The sequence below is a fragment of the Pholcus phalangioides genome, unplaced genomic scaffold (assembly GCF_987345545.1).
Source record: "Pholcus phalangioides strain wild (caught in Gottingen) unplaced genomic scaffold, Ppha-v1.0 ptg000014l_1, whole genome shotgun sequence".
NCBI lineage: Eukaryota > Metazoa > Arthropoda > Arachnida > Araneae > Pholcidae > Pholcus > Pholcus phalangioides.
In genome coordinates this window covers 7,282,493-7,303,719 of record NW_028301607.1, presented here as the reverse complement: position 1 = coordinate 7,303,719, position 21,227 = coordinate 7,282,493, and positions in this window count along the sequence as shown.

Genomic DNA, 21,227 nt, shown 5'->3' with positions numbered 1-21,227 from the left:
ATTCGTCGGTGGGGGGGGGGGGTTCCGCGGGGGGGTGCATGTGTGGTGTAGCAGTAGTAGGTAGGGGCTCGGGGATCCATGATGTTCTTAAGTCAGCCACCTCGTTGGGCAATTTGCCTGTTGTGGCGTTGTATTTGTATTTGTATAACTGCAGTGACGTGCGCCGCATTAGGGTGGCCCAGAAATCTCGCCAATTTGTGAGTAGGGATAGGATTTTTAAGACCTAAAAACATCCATAAAAAAAAAATTATTATTCATTTATACCCCGACAACTTAAAATGTGCTGTAAAAACCTTAATAGACTTAAAAATAGGCCTTTTCCTCGAGGGAATTACGGGATATCGCCAATCATTTTCCAAAATGATGCCAAAGGCACACAAACAAAATTGCCAATTGTTGCTAATATCAGTAGGAAATCGTCAATTATTGCCAAAAAAGAGTCCCAAAGTTAACTAAAATTTCCATTTTCTGCTAATATCGTCGAAAAATCGACAATTGCGGGATCTGTTGAAATATGCAAAATAATGTTCAGAAAAATGAAGATATATCCCTTGCATTCTGAAAATCATGAAAAGAAATGCTTTATCGCGTAGAAATTGCAAAATTTGCAGTCATAGGAGTCGGAGCCTTTTGGTCATGAGTAGTAAGGTGAAACACTGGTAAATTTAGTCGCTAAACTCCTTACCCTGTGTGTTTTGCATTCCTACATTTCCTTCATAAACCAACGCTTATCCATTGTTTATTTGGTTGTGTTCTCAGCCAAATGCAATTCATCAAAAATTGCAGTTCCTCCGCTGAGTTTTCATTCAAGAAACGTTTGATAAAAAAATAATAATAATTTTTTTTGTCCACGTCCACATACAGGCAACAGGCCCACAACGATACAAATTATTCAGTCATAGTGAGAAGAGGTGTTGGCATACACATATAACAAGCAAGGTTCACAACACGTACACACCCATTCCAACACATATCAGTTCGTTCCGCAAAGGAATATGGACGACGTGCATAAGTGGTTTAGTAGCACTACACATACCGTCGCTGTAGCGGTCTAGTGGTCATAGTGACGGACTCGCATCGCGAAGACCCGGGTTTGAACCCCACCGGCGCCACAGTGGTGACGCTGAGGTTAGTTTTTTGTGGTTCCCAACTTCGAGGCACAAATATGAGCCGATATCCCCGTTGAAAAGTCTCGCCACAGAGAGCAACAGACCTACAAACGGTACAAATGTAGTTCAGTCATTGCACTTTACTTCTGAAGTATAAACGCACAACACTAGATACGCACTCAGACTGTTAGGTACACACACACTTGCACTTCCGCCACAACTCAGAAGGTAGTAAATTGCCGTTAGATGGCGATAGGCCTCAGTTGTGCTTGATTTGAGAGAAAGAAAAAAAAGCACTACACATAACAAGTGCACTGTGTAGTAACAAGCACTACACAGAAACAGACTTCACGTTAGGTTCACAACACGTTCACGTACATTCCAACATGTACTAGTTCGTTAGAAGTTACGCAGAGGTATATGGACGAGGTGCACATGTGATTTAGAAGTAGTAGTAGTAGTAGTCGATAGCTCCTAGAAATTTCCATTATAAGTCACCTTGTCCGGACCTGGAGGAGACTAATAGACTTTTCTTTCTGATTTCACCTCGACATAATATCCAGAAAAGAGTCTTTCCCTGCTCCAGAAAGACTTTCTTTCGAGATTTCTTGTGTTCAACAAATCTTGTGAGATCCTTCCTTCCCCTCCTCTCCCGAGTTTTGGATGATCGTTGGTCTCTCGCCACCGACGGTTTCATCGTCCAGAATTTGCTTGTGTGCGGACAGGTGGGCGGGCGGGCAGTTACGTAATGAAGTGAGATGTGCGTAATGAAGCCTGCATAGGTATTTTCCGTGAGTTGTCTTTTTAAACTGCCGCAGGTATGTCGGGAACGGAAAACGATGTGAGAAAAAATATAATTTTACCTCTGGCCCATTCCACTGGTTTCAGATAAACTGGGATTATGTTATGTTATGTATGTTAAGGTGAATGGGGCTCTATCCTTGGTCTCCTGATCGAATCCCAGAACCTCTGTCACCTTGTCCACGTCCTACCACATAAAGTTGCAGAAACCCTCAGAGATATGAAGTAACTTTTGAAAAAAGAGCAGAGCAGGTAAAATTATCTAGGGCTCCGTGGAGCACCGGTTGAGAATCACTGCTTTAGACCATAGTTTCTCAACCGTTTTTGTCCTATATATCGCCCCCTTTTTCAGAAATTTTTTTCTCCCATCGCTTCCCAACGCACTCGAATCCATAGGATCCTATGCTATACCCGTAGCTTCTACCGCCCCGATCTCATTATCATCAAGGGTTCCGCAAGTATTTTTTAGTTGAAAATCATGATTTAGAGAACAGACAATTTTATTAGATGTAGCTATGCAAATGATTTGCATATTGCAAAAGTATTATTCAAATTTTTCCCCAGCCAGAGGGCGTGAAAGTGTTCCCGATTTGCTCTTCAAAATGACCCCAAAGACTGCTTGCGCGAATTGTACCTTTGGTTTCACTCGATAAACTAATGTTGATTGATGAAGATGCCTCTGAGACGCATGCAAGGACTGCAGGTCTTTGAATGAGGCCGCATCATTGGATTGAGCAAAGCAAGATAACAAATCGACCTTTTGCTCTCAACTTCGCCGTTCTGGTCAAGCTGTTAGGAGATGTTGAGAGCAGTGGATGTGTAAAGGTGCGCACAGGCGTCAAACAGGCTCCGGGCTCCTTAGGTCGCTTGAACAGTAGAGGATCGTTTCATATATAGGCCAGTTGGAGCAACACCAATGATGACTGCACCCACCCATCAAATCGCAGATGCCGTATTTGTCAAAGAAGCCTGTGCCACACCGGACCATTTCAGACAGAAGAAGGAGGTTTGTGTTTTCATAGCACCAGTTCAGTTTATGTTATTCACAGCCCGATATGGTCGACTTCGTTTGCAGTGGCGTCAAGAATGATGAATCTGGAAAGCTGTGGATTGGTACCGTATCGTTTTTTTTTTCAGGGATGAATGGCGATTCTGCTTGGCGTCCAATGATGGTTGTGCTCGTCACCAAAGGTCAGCTGGCGAATAGTGTGCTTATCCTTCGGAAAAGCATAAGGCTTAAATGCAGGTGTGGTGGCATGGAAAGCCATCCCTTGTGAAAGACAGTCTCTAGCCGTAATGTGAGAACCGTAACAGCACGACGATATCCTCCCAGGAAATCTTGATACCACGTATTTTACCACTTTTGGTAGCGCTTCCAGCAGTAATTTTTCATATGATGATGCTCACCTGCAGTTTATCTACCATGTCTAAGTCTGGTTGAAACCCTTTCTTGCCGGCTTACTCGCCTGACTTGCCACCAATCGAGCAGATACGGGACCAGCTGGGACGACGACTTCGCTAACCTGCGAGCTTGCAAGTAGTAGATGTCATGCCAACAAACATGGCGACAAACAAATCTGCCCCAGAACAACATATATAAATCAACATAATCACCAATCAACATAAATCAATGACAGACCGTTTCTTTTGTATCAATGACAGACCGTTTCTTTTCTTGTATCCGCCCTAGAGGCGACTCAGAAAGGTACTATTCTTTTTAGAGTAAATGTGTTGTTGTCCAATATAAATGATCGTTTTGTTCTGATATTGTGATCATTAAACATTTTACTATGACAATTACACATGCCAATTTCCGTTCAAATCCGAAATTTTCTTCTTGGTGCGTTATTTTATTTGACCGGGAGGATAATGAATAAAAATGTTACATTGAAGAGCTTCTCCTGGCATCTATTAAGTATAGAAAATCAGCAAGCATTAGTCCGCTTAAAATGTGCTGCATAAAAAAACCAATATATGGTATGATAATGACGAATTAAAAAAAAACAATGATTTAATTTAAATTATCAAGTTTGTCTTGAAATTCTAACAGTTGTTATATGTATGTTGCAAAGTGAAAAAAGTATATTTTGTCAAAGTAAATCAGCCTTCATTTTCCGTTTGGGAAGTCTTACTGGATTGAAAACACCAAGAAGTGTTGACTCCTTTTTTTGTGCGAGTTTAATTTAAATTATTTTACGACGCACAAAGAAGCACTGTTTAAATTTCGAAGCAAACTTAATAATTTAACTAATATTATTGCCTTCAAAATATAGTCGGTACATTATTCGAGAATGGTCATCAATTTTCAATTTCATTAATATATTAGACGAATGATAGCAATACATTAGGTCAGGGGTCGGCAACCTGCGGCTCGCGAGCCACATGCGGCTCTTTGGATGTGAAGCTGCGGCTCTTTAGTTCCATACGCAAATATTATTTATTTTATCAAAAAAAAAAAAAAAAAACATTTAAAAATCGTTCTGAATCGATTAGCGAGGATTAGGCACCGATTCCATCTCTCAGCCACTTGTACTCGCTCTTCACCGCACCCCTCCCCCGTGACACGCGTCGTCACTGCCGTCAGTCCATCGGAAGCTCTCGAATGACGCCGTCGTCGGATGTTTCTATGTAGGTTTTAATTCGCTTTCGACGCAAGACAAGTTGGCGTCTTCACCAGTGCTTTGGCTGCGACGTATAGTTTGTTGTTTCAAGTAAAAGAGTTAGAAGCGAATTATCTTCTCAAAGTTATGTATGTATGTATATATATATATATATATATAATATATATATAATAATAATAAAAAAACCGAAGTAAAGGTAGGTAACATAATAAGTATTATTTAGTATATAAGTATTATCATAATAAGCTTTTATTATTTTATTATTTAAAAATTAGCGTTAAAATAATAATTATAAGTGTAAGTACCTATAAATTGTTATTTAATAAATCTATTTTCGAACTCTGAGGATCAAAGTAGGTAGGTATTTGCAGTTTTAGATTGTTTATATGTTTGGCAATTTTCATTGATTTCGGCATAGCTGGGCATAACACCTTCACTCGTAAACTAAGTATCTAATATTTGCCAAAATTAAAAAAAAAGCAACTAAAATGTGCAGACTGCGCCGTGATAAACACGTTCTGACAAGTCCGTTCGTGCCAGTCGGCAAACACCGCACACGGGAGACGACCACAGATGCGACGAAACTATGTACTTATAGTCAATCAGTACGTGAGAGAGTGAGACAAACAGTGTTTCGTGTCTAAATTATTTATTTTAATAATTAAATTATTAGAGAATTATTTATTTTATTTAGGTAAGTATTTTTAATTGGGAAATATCGTTGTAAAATGTTTTTTGATAAATTATATTTCATTATGCCCAGCTTCTCGTATGTATTTACTTAGGTATACGTTGACATAGTAAATAATTGCAAAACTTGTCATCTGCTATTTTGGATACCTAAATAATAATTTTAAAAATGCTTTATTACAGCTTCACCGCAAGCATGGCATCTACAAAAAAAAAAAAAAGAGAAGAACTGAAGAAGAGCATCGAGAATTCAATCGGGATTGGACGGAGTCGTTCGCTTTCATATGCAACTCAGATGGCCTTCCGACTTGTCTCATTTGCCACGAAAAACTCGCACACAATAAGAAATCAAATTTAGACAGACACTTCACTAAAAAACATACTCAGTTTGCTAGTAAATATCCGGCCGGCGAAGAACGAAAAAAAGCTGTCGACGAGCTCCAAAAACAAAAACAGCAATCAAGTTCCATGTTAAGTAACTGGACGCAATCTACAAGTAATGTTAATCTGGCAAGCTTCGCGGTATCACTAGAAATTGCAAAAAAAGGCAAACCATTCGCAGATGGTGAGTATGCCAAGGATTGCTTCATACGTGCATCTGAAGAACTGTTTCGTAATTTCAAAAACAAACCAGAAATCTTGAAAAAAATCAAAGATATGCCACTATCCGCTAAACAGTACAAGATAGAATAGCTAAAATGTCTTCAAATGTAACATATTTGCAGGTGGAAGATATTCAACTTTCTTCTGCCTTATCACTTGCTATAGATGAGTCTTGCGACATAAAAGACACGGCACAAGTTGCCCTTTTTGTCAGGTATATGTCTTCCCAAGGTCCAAAAGAAGAACTTCTAGGATTGCTACCACTCTCGGGACAAACTAGAGGGGAAGATATAGCGAATGCCGTGCAAAAATGCCTTGAAGACAATAAGATCGATTTAAATAAAATCGTTTCAATAGCAACTGATGGAGCCAGAAGTATGACAGGAAAAAATAAAGGGGCAACAACGATTCTTCAGAGCAAAATAAACCACGAAATTCTTACGTTTCACTGCATAATACACCAAGAAGCGCTTTGTGCCCAAACATTTCCGGCCGAAATAGTTGAGGTCATGAATTTGGTAATCAAGATTGTTAACAGCATCTTGTCAAAGCACTCTACCATCGTCAGTTTAAAGAATTCTTAAACGAAATGGAGATTCAGTATTCCGACCTCCTTCTTCACAATAAAGTGCGATGGCTTTCCAAAGGTAAGGTGTTGAAACGTTTTGCTTTGTGCTTGAATGAAATAAATACATTCTTAAATGAAAAAGGCATTAATCACCCTGAATTAGAGAACGACAAATGGTTGCAAAAATTTTACTTTATGGTGGATATCACATCGAAATTAAATGAGCTGAACCTAAAACTGCAAGGATAGGGAAACCCAGCCTATGTTTTGGTAGAAGAATTGGTTTGTTTTGAAGAAAAATTAATTATTTTTGCAGAAGATATTCAGAGCGGTAAATTACTTCATTTTCAATTTCTAAAGCAATATCGCGATAAAACCAGTGCAACTGTTGACACGAATTACTTCAGCACAGTTATAAAAAAAATTAAAGATGAATTTGCTGACAGATTCGAGCAATTCAAAACCAACAAAACCACTCTAGCATTCATAGTAAATCCTCTCAACACAAATAGCAACGAAATCCACATTGAGCCATTTGGAATTGATACTGGATCTCTAGAAATACAATTGATCGATTTAAAAAGTAAAGCTTTGTGGAGTGGAAAATTTACAGAGTTGAAAAGCAAGTTGGAAGAGTTGGAGGTCCAGAAATGTATGTACGTAACGCAACAAAAGTGGGCAGCTTTAAAAGAAATGCCGCGAGTTGAGGCACTTATATTCGACGCATGGAATAGTCTTCCAGATTGCTACAGTGAGGTGAAGAAGTTGGCATTTGGAGTGCTGACTATCTTCGGATCGACATATTCGTGCGAGCAAGCGTTCTCTTGCATGAATATAATTAAAAGTAAAGTAAGAAGCCAACTAACAAATGAAAATTTAGAGTCGTGTTTGAAACTTAAAACAATAAGTTATGAGCCAAATTTATCCAAACTTTCTAAAACCATGCAAAGCCAACGCTCCCATTGAATTTGTTTGCTCAAATGTATGTTATTGTTTTTTTTTATTTTAAGTGCAAGTTACATTGTTTAGTTAAGTTTAAATTTTCTACTTGAATAACCATGCAAAGCCATCGCTCCCATTGAATTTGTTTGCTCAATTGTTTGTTATTGAAGTACGTACTTATAGTGACGGACTCACGATGCGAGGATCCGGGTTCGAACCCCACAGTGGTGGTCAGCTGAAGTTGGTTTTTTGTGGTTCCCAACTTCCAGGCGCAAATGCGAGCCGATCTCTCCGTTAAAAAGTCTCGCCACAGAGAGCAACAGTCCTACAACGATAAATAATTCAATCATAACACTTCACTCATAGTTAGAAAAACGGGTGGCAGGTGGCAGCACTACACATAACAAGCATTACAGAGAAACAAAAAAAACTTCACGTCATGTTTCACTACACGTACACGCACATTCCCGCATGTACCGATTCGTTGGGGGGTGGGTGTGGGCGGGGTGCATGTGTGGTGTAGCAGTAGTAGGTAGGGCCTCCAAAAAATTGCTCGGGGATCCATGATGTTCTTAAGTCAGCCACCTCGTTGGGCAATTTGCCTGTTGTGGCGTTGTATTTGTATTTGTACAAGTTAGTGTTGTAAGTAAATGTTAATTGTTTTAATTTTTTACTTAAATAATAAGTAATTATCTAATAATGCCATATATATATATTATCTAATTTGTTGTGAAAAAACACTACTTGTATATGAATAAATAGATATTTTTTCTTATGAATAAATAGATTAGGTTTTTTTTTTATCAAAATACTTTATTTATGCGAGTGCTATTTATTGTTGGCAAGAAAAAATTTTGTGGCTCTTTAAAAACTTTGAAATTTTGTAAATTGTAATTTTTGACTCTTCCGACTCAAAAGGTTGCCGACCCCTGCATTAGGTTAATGAAAACCCCCAAGGAGACACCAAGGTCCCATACTGGTTGTTACATGAAGTTAATTCAATAATACTTAATTATCATACAGTATAAAATAAAGAGTCACTATGTAATGATTTTTGAGATTGAAAACAAAAAATTATGAAAAAACATCAAAATAAGAAGGAGGGGGGAATGCGATTACACAAACATATATAATACAAATATATATAAATAATGCAATAATACAACGGTCACAGAGGGGTACTTTAGTGATCATAAAAAGACTATAAGGGGCCGTTCAAGTATTACGTAAGCAAATTTTTAGCCATTTTTGACTCCCCCCCCCCCTTGTCAGCAAAATTTCGTCATCAGCTCGGCCCCTCTGAATCCAACTCATATTTTCATAAAGGGTGGTTGATGACGTAATCATTATCCAAACCCCCCCCCCCTATCGATGATGACGTAATACTTGAACGGCCCCTAAATCAACATACAGTTATGAGAACAACAGTGGAGAGCAAGGTTATTTTAATGAATAATTCGACCGCGGGAGGTGAAAAGACAGTAACACACACACAACAGGGAATGATTGAGAATCTGAGGATGAAATCAGAAATAATTTTCAATATTGAAAATTTGTAGCAAGTGTTTTTTGATTGTGTTATTTTTCACTTGTGTTTTTATACAGGGTGATTCAAAACTCAACGTACAAACTTTTAAGGGGAGGTAGAAAACACAAAAACACACCAGAGTCACTTAGTAATGTATGACCGGGAACCTCAACGCGATCAGCTGAAGGATAAATGAAGATGTAGAAATGAAAAGCCAATAATGGGTGGAAAAACTCTTTATTTAGCGATACCTTACACGAGGACGGTAAGTATACACTTTAAGTTTCGAAAGAAGGGGCATGTCCGCCATTTCAGCGTTCGTAAATTGTTGCATGCTCTCCGTACACAATCGGAATTTTAAATGGCTATTGCGGCATTCCAACTACAGCTGGCGAACAGCCCGCCCCCAAGCGCACATAACTGTGGATGGTAATAACTTTTACCTGCATCATAACATTTACATACCTGGCATCATAACATTACATAACATACATACCTGGCATCATAACATTACATAACATACATACCTGGCATCATAACATTACATAACATACATACCTGGCATCATAACATTACATAACATACATACCTGGTAATAACATTTCTGCATCTTTGTTTATCCTCCAGCTGATCAGGTGGGGTTTCCATATAGGTCATACATTCCTATGTGATTCTGTTTTGTTTTAGCGTTTTCTACCTCCCCCAACAGTTTGTATGTTGAAGTTTTGAATCACCCTGTATACTGATAAGTAACCACAGGAGTTGATAGACGTTTCTTACATGCAATGTAATATACTGTACTCTGTATAGTTATTTTCAATATTTTCTAGAAGGCATATTTTGCCGATAAAATTTGATTTATACCCGTTTAATTGGTTTTGGACAAAAGTAACAAACCATGGCATCACTTTTCCATGACGAATAAGGTTTCAAAATGTGGAAATCTGGGAATGATTAAGAATGCTTCCGTGTACGCAGAGTTTTTAGCTGCGCAGAAAAAAAAATTCCCACATGATATTTTGTATGAAGAGATAGTATTTTTTGGCAGGAAATATACTGGAAAATTGAATTTTCTGGATGTTAAAAATGCCGAAATTGATATTTGGAAAGAAAAGTGATTTGTCTCCTCTGGGTATTGAACCCGGGTACCCCCCTCCCCCGCATACCGGGCAAGATCGTTAACCAATACACCAGAAATACACTTTTCAATGTGTCACTTGTTATAAGGAATTGAAAAGTGTATCTCTGGTGTATTAGTTAGCGCACTTACCGGTATGCATACGAGGAGACCCGAGTTCGATTCCCGAAGGAGACAAATCACTTTCCAAATATCGATTTCGCCCGAGTTCGATTCCCGAAGGAGACAAATCACTTTCCAAATATCGATTTCGCCCGAGTTCGATTCCCGAAGGAGACAAATCACTTTCCAAATATCGATTTCGCCCGAGTTCGATTCCCGAAGGAGACAAATCACTTTCGAAATATCGATAGAATATAGAAAATACAATTTCTCAGTATATTTTCGGGCAGAAGGAATACCATCTCTCCATACATAAACGCCAACTGGGGCGAAAATTGCTGTAGTTAAGGGAGGCTGCTATGTCCCTACTTAGCGCTTCACGGTACTAATGTGTGTTATAAGAAATTGAAAATTGTGTATTGGTTAGCGAACTTGCCCGGTATGCAAGGGGACCCAGGTTCGTTTCTCGGAGGAGGCAAATTGCGTTTTTTTTCCAAATATCAGTTTCAGCATTTTTAACATCCAGAAAATACAAGTTCTCAGTGTGATATTTTGTCATTTCGCGCATATATCGAAATTCTGTGCGCAGAGAAACAACAGGTCTGTGCAGGTGAAATAAAAGAGAATGTGCACCGTATCTAAAAAAAAAATAGAGTACATTTCAACTAGGAATAAAATTTTTCCTTTCCACGTGGGAATCTCGGTAGCCACCATGCCTCCCTCTCCATACAGATCTTTGGCGGGCTTCCTCTATAGTGAATTTGTAGAGTAAACAAAAATATATAATAAAATTTTTCCCGGGCCTTCGTGCTAGAGCTCTGCCAGCTCTGACCTTGTGCGGGGGTCATGGAGCTCATTAAAACTACTGAGAATAGGTGCTTGATTTCGTACTCAGGAGATATTAACAACTCAGATATTCAATACCCAATGATTCAATGATTATAATTTTTCACTTATAGCAGAGTTCAAGTAAAGTCAGAGTTCTTGTGCTGGAGTTATTCTTATATATAAAAGGTGTTCTGTGTTAATGGACCGACAAACTGAGAGGGTTGTCAGTAGACATCAAGAAGAACAAAAATTGCAGTAGAACATGGTGTCACAAACCACGTTGAGAGGGTGATAATTGCGAAAAGCGCATGCAGGCTGTGAGTCCAGAAGAGACAAAAGGTGGATGTCAGTTGATCGCTGAATGCGTTCGTGGGTTCGCTCACCATATCTGACGTAAGCAGCGTCGCGAAACGCATGCGCTGGGGTAGGGTCATGCTGACTATATGCGGAGGATGAGGTGCGGACAACCCCTCATCGGATATTGCTGTTGGTACATCCGCCGTGCTAAGCGCCCATTGCCATCTGCTCGACCGTGAATCAGATGCATATCAGCGAATGCCTTGTTCGTGTAGTCAGCCATCACCATTCTGATTGAAACAGACAACACTGCTACACGTGATTATTACCGCAACAGCGCTAATTTACGTTATCCGCAGCGCGTGATCCTACCCAAGCGCATGCGTTTTGCGACACTGCTTACGTCAGATACGGTGAGCGCATGCGTTTTTCGCGGTTTTTACCCTCTCACCGTGGTTTGTGACACCGTGTTCCACTGCAATTTTTGTTCCTCTTGAAGTCTACTAAAAACTCTCTGAGTTTGTCGGTCCGTGGGTATAACAGGATATATATATGTTATAATAAAAGCTCTTGATTCGTGAATATGCCTTCAAATAGGCAGTCAGGACTCCAACCTTGTGCCAACGCATCGACTTAAGGGGCCGTCTTAAGAGCATCATGGTATCCCCTATCTGTTGGTTGAAATTCGCCACTTACCAGTTCACACACTTTCCTCCTGAAAATCATATTGCCAAATCTCAAATGATCATGACTCGCTTATGCATCTAAGGCTCCAGGGTGGAGGGCCCCATGCGTTAAGAAGAGCACTGAGAGTCCCCGCAAAATGGTGAATATTGATCATTCTACAAGATGTTGAAAACAACAGCTTTCAAAGATCGAAGGAAAAACCCAATTAGAATAGTTCATTTGAATCCCTACAGATTAAAAAACACCACCAAACTTTAATCGCAAATGTCCAATTAAATCTGTTATTTTTAAATGTGAATAAAAATTAGTTCTGTGGCGCTGCTTTCTACAACATTTTTTTGAAAATGATTATTATGTTTTGCAAAATTTTCTTTCTTCAATTTTCTTATATGTCTATTATCTATTCTAGTAATCGTTTTTGCATACACATACATTTACTAACATTACATACATTTACTAACATTACATACATTTACTAACATTACATACATTTATACATTTACTAACATTACATACATTTATACATTTACTAACATTACATACATTTATACATTTACTAACATTACATACATTTATACATTTACTAACATTACATACATTTATACATTTACTAACATTACATACATTTATACATTTGTAATTTATTTTTTGCTCGACTATTAATTGCGCATATGAATGAATATTTCATTACTTTTGAAAAAAATTTTCGTATTGCGTTAATTTTTCGAACAAATTTTTTTGCACATGACAATGCTATATTAGTTGCCGTAACTATATTATCTTTTTTTTTGTTTTGTTTGCATTGTGCCATATGCCGTCCTTCAGACTCGTGGGGGAGTACTGTGGCGCTGCTTGTCTTGCACAATTTTTATATTTTTATTATGTTTTTTATTCCACTCACTAGCTAGGCATTATCTAGTGTGTTCTTGTATTGGAGTTCAGTCTGGTTCCAACTGTCGACCGAACATGCCGTAAAAATATCTCTCTCTTCTATTAAATAACTAAAAAAAGAAAAGGAGTTATGACTCTTTATGTTTCCGAAATAACAACCAGACATCCACCAGCACCAGCATCACAAAAGTTCTGATTTTTTTAATCAAAACTTTTTTATCTATTTCATGGTTTTTATATAAATCAGAATTTCAATTAATTCTGAATTTCTCTTTGTTTCAAAATTTCTTTAAATCTGAAGTTTTTTTGTGTGGAAAATCTGAATTCACCCTAGTACGCATAACAATGATCAAATAACGATCCATATAGCCTATGGAATATTTCTGATTCGTTACTTGCGCGAATGTTCACACATTAAAACGAAGATGCAGGCCCTAATTAATAGTAGCGATATTTCGTCAGACAAGTTTCTGGTTCGTCTCAAAGCGATGACCAGAACATACCACGCCATACCAGACAGTCTCTGTACAGTGTCGTAAGCAAACCGACACTTCATTACAAGTTTCTTCTTCAATAATTATCACTTCCAGTCATTATTTTTCTCCTCTCTAAAGCAAGACAGTTCCTTAACCCGTTATTTATTTTAAATCATCATCGCTCCGGTCCAAGTCTCTTCAGAAACACTTGAACGCCTATGAGAAAGTGTTCTATCTATATATAAGAGAGAGAGAGAGAGAGAAGAGATATGAGATTTCTTTCTATTCAGGATAAACTTTCAGAGACGTTATTCTTATTTAAAATGTTATCAGACCTCTTGAGATGTGAAACAAAATACGAGAACAACGATAAGACATTCGAATGAACTTAATACAGGCGTAAAATGAGGAACGCGTGCGTTGAAAGACAAACTGTTTCCAAATGTCTATGTCCTTTTTGGAGATATTTCCTTGAATTTGTAGAAAAGTACTGGGCGAATCGTTCTGAAATTTCGGTCATATATACCTTATATCGGTACTCGTCATTTCCAGTAAAAATTTAGTCACGAGTGCATTTAGGGGACCGACAAAAAATTAAATAAGAAAAATAAAACAAGTTTTTGATCAATCTTGTGTCAAAAAAATTGCAAATGACTTGCAACTTTAACAAATATTGTACTAACTTTGTGCATTACTTTTGCGCAATTCCGTGATCATAGAACGTATATTCACGAAAATATAAATTTTTTCTGTAAAAGTTCTAATCTTCATAGCATGATTTCTGCTTCTAACGTGCCGAGTTTTCAATCAATTTTTACAAAATTCGCGGAAAACATGACGCTACAGATAAGACATACTATATTGAAAATAAAAGTATGGCAAATCATTATTGAATGAGCATTTTTAGTAAATGATTATTGATTGCGCATGCGTAAGAAATATAAATTTTATTCTCCACAAGTTGATTTCCAGATATACAGGGTGCTCTGTTAATGGACAGACAAACTCAGAGGGTTGCTTGTAGTCATCAAGAGGAACAAAAATTGCAATGGAACATGGTGTCGCCAGTCACGTTGAAAGGGTGGAAATCGCGAAAAACGCATGCAGGTTTCCACGTCACGCTGGAACGACAAAAAGTACAAAAATAACTACAAAAAGATTTATTTGATTAATTATTACAAGAGTTGTTGGAAGTGGCAGCCGCTGACGTCATTGCACAGTCTGCAATGACGTAAAAACGATTCCATGATGCGCTCGAAGATACCAGGTATGCTTTTGATGTCTGCCGCAGCGACGACAATCCGCGCTGTGAGATCATCATCGGATATTGCTGTTGGTATATTCTAGATTGGATAAACTCACTTCCAGATTATATCACATACAAGACAAAAATTATTCTTTGATTATATAAGGACTATTACGATTACTGATTATCTGTGGATGATGATATATGATCATAATTTTTACTCCAGATTTTTTATTGTATATATGTATACCATTGTTATTTTCACATAAATTAATAAATTTGCGGATACACCCATCCTCCGGGAAACCTTCGATATCTCTCTGAGATGGGAAGCGGGGTGTGTCCGGTCCTTCAATGTTCAATGTTGGTACATCCGCTGTGCCAAGCACCCATTGCCATCTGCTCGACCGTAAATCAGATGCCTATAAGAGTATGTCACGTTCGTGTAGTCAGCCATCACGATACTCATTGAAACAGACAACACTAACAGCTACACGTGCTTACTAGCGCTAATTTACGTCATCCGCACCGCGTGATCCTGCCCAACGCATGCGTTTCGCGACGCTGCTTACGTCAGATATGGTGAGTGAACCCACGAACGCATTCAACTGGCATCCACCTTTCGTCTCCTCTGGACTCAGAACCTGCATGCGTTTTTCGCGATATTCACTCTCTCAGTGTGGTTTGCGACATTATGTTCCACTTCGAAATGTTCATACGGTCGAAGCCGCTTATTAAAATCATGGATAATATTATCATTCGGGTTTTGTTATCACTTTTTCAAAACACGGAACACACCAATATCATCACACTGGAAGAAAATTCGTTTTTAGTTACTGAGACTTCGGATATAATGTTCTTAATTCTCTTTTTCCCCGTCGAAAGTTTTTTTTGTGGCACATTCTGAAGCAGCTAATGTTTCACTAAATTTATCCCCCCCCCCCCCCCCCAGTAAGGTATCAGGCTGCAAGACTATAAAGAGTGCTAGAAGATTTTCACTCCTCTCTCCCTCGTTGACAAACATTTCCATACTCCGTAATCTGTCCGTACTATTTATTCACTGTGATTCATGTACTGTACGCGTGGAGCTGCTTTTGCAATTCCTTTACTGATGGCACATATATGATGAAAAAAAAAGCCCTTTCCTTCAGTTCTTGATCAGTTTCTTTCAGTTGTGACCAGATTCAAATTTATTTTTCCTCGAGGCTTTCTCAACGGATCTATGAAGCGAACTGTAGATTAAAAAACGTAATTCATGATACACATCAGACAGTTTAGTTCTAACACCTCACAATGGCTGAATAAAAGAAATGCAGGATTTTAGCAGGAAGTAACCACGTTAAAGGGCTTGCACTGTATTTTCAACATAGTAGAGTATGCGTGTCTTGAATGCCTTTCCAGGGATGCAGAACGACTGCCTCTTAACCCAGGAGTACGCTAGAATCCTACTCATAAGCAGGACTATGATTCCAGGGGATGCGCGAGACTCCTACGCATTGATTCCGCGAGCACATTTGCGCCCTCTTTAGTGTAGCACCATGGGCACCAGACCCGCCTGCTTCCCACTGGGTTTGGCTTTACATGTTGGTGACGCGTTATAGCACATGTTGTTTTCCACAAGATTAACCCACTTCACGAACAGGCTTTAGGCAACAAATTTCGATGATCTGTATTGGATGCATAGGCGATAAAGAGTGCAGTAGATTTCGGTCTCCCTTTCCCTGTGTGCCGCTCTCCAATAACATATTTTACATTATATTTACAATAGATACATTATATGTTGGAAGGGAATCACCAAACATAAGTATGGAAAGAACGGTAAGGAAACAACTTTCGTTCAAAGGCTTACGATGAAGCTTCAGGATGATGAGAAAAGAAAGGGTAAAAAAATACAAATACAAATACGCAAATACAACGCCACAACAGGCAAATTGCCCAACGAGGTGGCTGACTTAAGAACATCATGGATCCCCGAGCCATTTTTTGGAAGCCCTCCCTACTACTGCTACACCACACATGCACCCCCCCCGCGAAACCCCCCCCAACGAACCGGTACATGCGGGAATGTGCGTGTATGTGTAGTGCAACCTAACGTAAAGTTTTTTTTTTTTTTTTTGTTTCTGTGTAATGCTTGTTATGTGTAGTGCTGTCATCTGCCCCCAGTTTTTTTTTCTAACTATGAGTGAAGTGTTATGGTTGAATGATTTACCGTTGTAGGACTGTTGCTCTCTGTGGCGAGACTTTTTAACGGGGAGATCGGCTCGCATTTGCGCCTTGAAGTTGGGAACCACAGAAAACCAACTTCAGCCGACCACCACTGTGGGGTTCGAACCCGGATCCTCGCATCACGAGTCCGGCACTATAACCACTCGACCACCACAGCGGCCACATGGAAGGACTGAAATGAATTTCTCCTATGTGCGTTAGGACGAGCTATCTCGTCCTTGACCGATAGGAGGTTAAGCGCGCATTCACTCGCAGCAACTGCAGTAGGTAATTTCAAGACCCACAGACACTCTTCCTTAGTCAGCATGACTTTTCTGGAACCCTCTTTCCAACGAGAAACTGTGAGACAAAACTGGACATTGATTGAATGCTTTTCTCTGCCTACCAAACGAGTAGACCTAAGAACAGAGGCGTACGCAGGGAGGGAGGGAGGGTTCCCCCCCAAAAAGCCTTTGAAAAATTAGAAAAAAAATTAATATACAGAAAGAGAAATACCCTTTTTTTTATTAACCATTTTTCTGTTGATAAGAATGCTTTCTGAAGGGTAGTAACTCATAATTTCTCGAAAAGAAGCCTTTTGTGTCCCTTCTAAATTGGAATCCTGTCATTACCGCATGGTCAGCATTGACTTCCAAGATTTTGGAGCAGCGATATCAAGATTAATGATGTATAAATTTAAATACATTATTTACTATATAAATTTATACTCTTTTTGCAAATCAACTAGTTTTCTAAAGCTATTTTGACTTCGCAATTTTTCTTTAAGAAACAGTTTTAGTCGTTGATGTCCACCCTCAGGGTTAAGAAAAATCTGAACCCTGTGTACTGTGTTTATACAATCCAATTATGCAATTTTTTTTTTATCACAGATGGCAGCAGCTACTGAACGCATATCATCTCACAATATTGGGCACACGCACCCACAATGCCATATCCTCCCCTCCCCAGGCAAAAATATTCGGACAAATCACTACATGGTCGCGAAACTAGTGAATTGTAGATAGCAGAGAATCAAGTGAGGGGTAAGAAATATACCGCGGGTCAAATCAAGCAATCTGTAAACATGCCGTGATCTGCCCTACCGGTCTGAGAATGTGCCGCAGGTCACTTAAATAATGTTGCAACGGCACCGTACTACACTTGAGCGATCTGGAAATGTTCCGCTTGGTTCATTTTACAAAATTAAGTTTGACTTCGATTGCCACATTTGGATGACGGGCCATGGGTTGAGCATGTAGGATGTTCGGTTTAGTACTAGTAATCCTCCTCCTCCTCTCAACGATATCATCACCCGCCGCTCTGTCTCAGTGAAGAGATTTTAGCAGGTGGTCGAAGAAGACCTGTGCCGCGCTGGAAAATGTGAACGTACGTGTTGTGAACCTAACGTGAAGTTTGTTTCTGTGTAATGCTTGTATTGAAAAATTTACAGGAGACCCTTCATCCAGAATTTAAATGGTTGATGATGACGATGAATGTTTGTCGTAGTGCTATCATCTGCCATGAATTTTCTAAACTGTGAGTGAAGTGTAATGATTGAATAAATGTACCGTTGTAGAGCACTAGTAACCCGGATGCGTTGGAGGGGAATCCTATTCATACATATTTTTTACGCAATACATTTTCTACAAGGGGAGTGAAAATATCCGCCCACAAAGACCGGGGCAATGATCTCGGCCTTTGGGCGCAAATATACGCAAGTATGCACAGTGTATAATGCTACGCATTGCATAGACTCCTGCAGGCAAGAACCTATCGAGGCAGAATACATGTGGATAACACAATTGATATAACAACATTATTCCCGAACCCTATACCCAACAGGGGGAAAAAAAAAAAACCAAAACAGAAATAATCCCATCACATATTCTCCCAAGAGAGCTCTTCTTCTTTCAACGGAAAACTCTCTCCGAGACATTTCTTCAAGAACACACCAGGAAGTTTCCGAGGAATATTCATGGACGACCTTGACTCTGAGAAAAAATATCTCTTAGGTTTTTTTTTTTTAAAGGTATTTTTTTATTTTTTTCCCTTGGAAAGATATTAAAACAATTCCAAGCGATATACAAACTAAAAAAAAAATTATTATAGGGAAAACTCATCTCTCCCAGTTGGGTCCCATGAAAGTTGTGGAATATTTTGGTAGAAGAACTTGGAAGGAAAGAAAAAAACAACAGCTAAAAGAAGAGAAATCCACCCTCATAAAGAAACTCCTACGCAAGGGCTAACATCTGGTTTATGAGCCACACACACACAGTAAAAGGATAGATATACTAGTTACAAAGTATCTTTTCTCTTCTATTTTTTTTTTTAATATGTTTTCTTCATCCAAAAGTACAACTTCAAGAAGAAGACAGAATTTAAGATGACTCATAAGACTCTTAGCCCTTCTTCCAAAACCTCCCCCCTCCTCTTCTTACGGTTTTCGTGGACTTGGTTGATATCTCTAGAAAGGGTTTGGCTTTATTTAGCAAGCTATTATAATTGCCGGAGTTTTTTCCTATTCTCATTATCATTTCTTATTCTCGGACGAGGAATTGCCACTAATGAAATAGCAACTGTTTTCTACGAAAATGTAATTTTTTTGTTTTTATTGTTATTGATGTTGGTCGTTAATGTCCGTAACAATAATTGCGTGACGAAGAAATTTCGTATGTGCCATGACGTTTCATGTTAGGGGGGCCTCGATCAATGGGTCCCTATGCGAACTGGATGGGTCGTTCAAAATCCACTAACAACTTGGAGCTCTTTTGAGCTTTTTTTTTCAAACCAATCTATCTTTTTTTCAACTCCGGTCTATCGCCCTAGGCAATTCACTACCGAGTGAGTTGTGCCAGAAGTGTGAGTGTGTGTAACTAACAATCTGAGTGCGTCCATAGTGTTTTGTCTGATTTTGAGCGCTGTCATCTATATTTCAGAAGCTAAATGACTAAAGTGTAATGGTTGAACATATTTGTACCATTTGCAGTGGCGAGACTTCTTCTACGAGGAGGCGGCTCGCATTCGTGCCTGGAAGTTGGGAATCAGAGAAAACCAACTTTAAGATATTCGACTACGTTGAAAACGCAATTTTGGAACACAATATGAATTTTTATTTCTAAATTTTACGAAAGTCCTGTTTGCAGTGATTCCAAAACAGGCCTTGTTTTCTTTATATTACGCTTAGAATCGAAGTTACGCCCACTTTATCGCTGATTTTTTTTTACGCATAAGTAATCCGTAAATAAAATTTTCAACGCGTTTTACGAAGAATGCTATTTTTGGTCCCTTTTACTGGAGTTTGAAATATGATTTCGAAACATCTATTAATTGTATCATTACGAAATTTTAATACAATATTGTGCTATATATTGTTTAGGTTATGAACCGAAATCTAAGGTCTATCACATGTATGTGTTGATTTACATTGCTTTAGAGACGCAATATGGAATGAATTAAAAAAAAAAAGAAAAAAAAGAAATACGCTAATAGAGTTGAGTGTAACTTATGAGCATATCACACAATCGTTTAAATATTGATTCATAACCTGAACCGTCACTGGCTGAATGTACTGTGTAAATAACAAAACATTCCATTCATAGAATTTTTCGCAATCGTGTTTAGAATATTGCATGAATTTTGTTTAAAATTTGACACAAAAATGACTTCTCCACAGAAAATGACAGAAGTAGTTCAAAATTTATTATTGTTTTCACCATTTTGAAACGCTTTCTACCAAAAAAACGTTATTGAAGTTCACTCCATTACCATTTTATAGAGAAGTGCTTTCGAACTCAACTGGATACTTTAAGCCGACTACCACTGTGGCACAGGTGGGGTCCGAGAACGGTCCCGCGTGAGGCATCTTTGGCTATGGGTCGCGAACCAGACTAAGCTTCCGAGATGGGTCATACAAATTCACTTACAGCCAAGAACTCTCTAGCTATGGATCCCGACCCAAACTTGATTCGCAATGGCTTCCCAGAAGGGTCTTACGAATCTTCTTATATCCAGGAACTCTTGAGCTATGGATCCCGACTTAAACTTGATTCGCAGAGTACCGTTGTAACTCGGGGGCCTCACAAAAATTAGATCTGGACATTTTCGAGAGTGAACATATAAATTAGCCGGGAGGGGGGGGGGGGAGAGACATGATACTATCAAGACTGAATCATGCACTAAAAATCATGCATAAACGGTGTCATCAATGAGGTTGTATCGGACCTACCTCTTTTGAACTAACGGAAGCAAGTTGCTTTGCGTCAGTCCGGAGTTGTGAGTAGTTCTATCTATCTTAAGACTGCCCTGGGTTCGCAGGGTCTTCAGAGAGAGTCCTCAATGATGATAACTATATTATGCATAATCTTTTATTTTTGTAATTCACAGAACCAGAATTTTAATGCCGATGCCTGGCCCCCATAAAGCGGGCATATAAGTCGACTTAAGGGCTGGACCTCTTTGTAGGGGGGGGGGGGGAACCCGTGTGAAGAGAAAGACA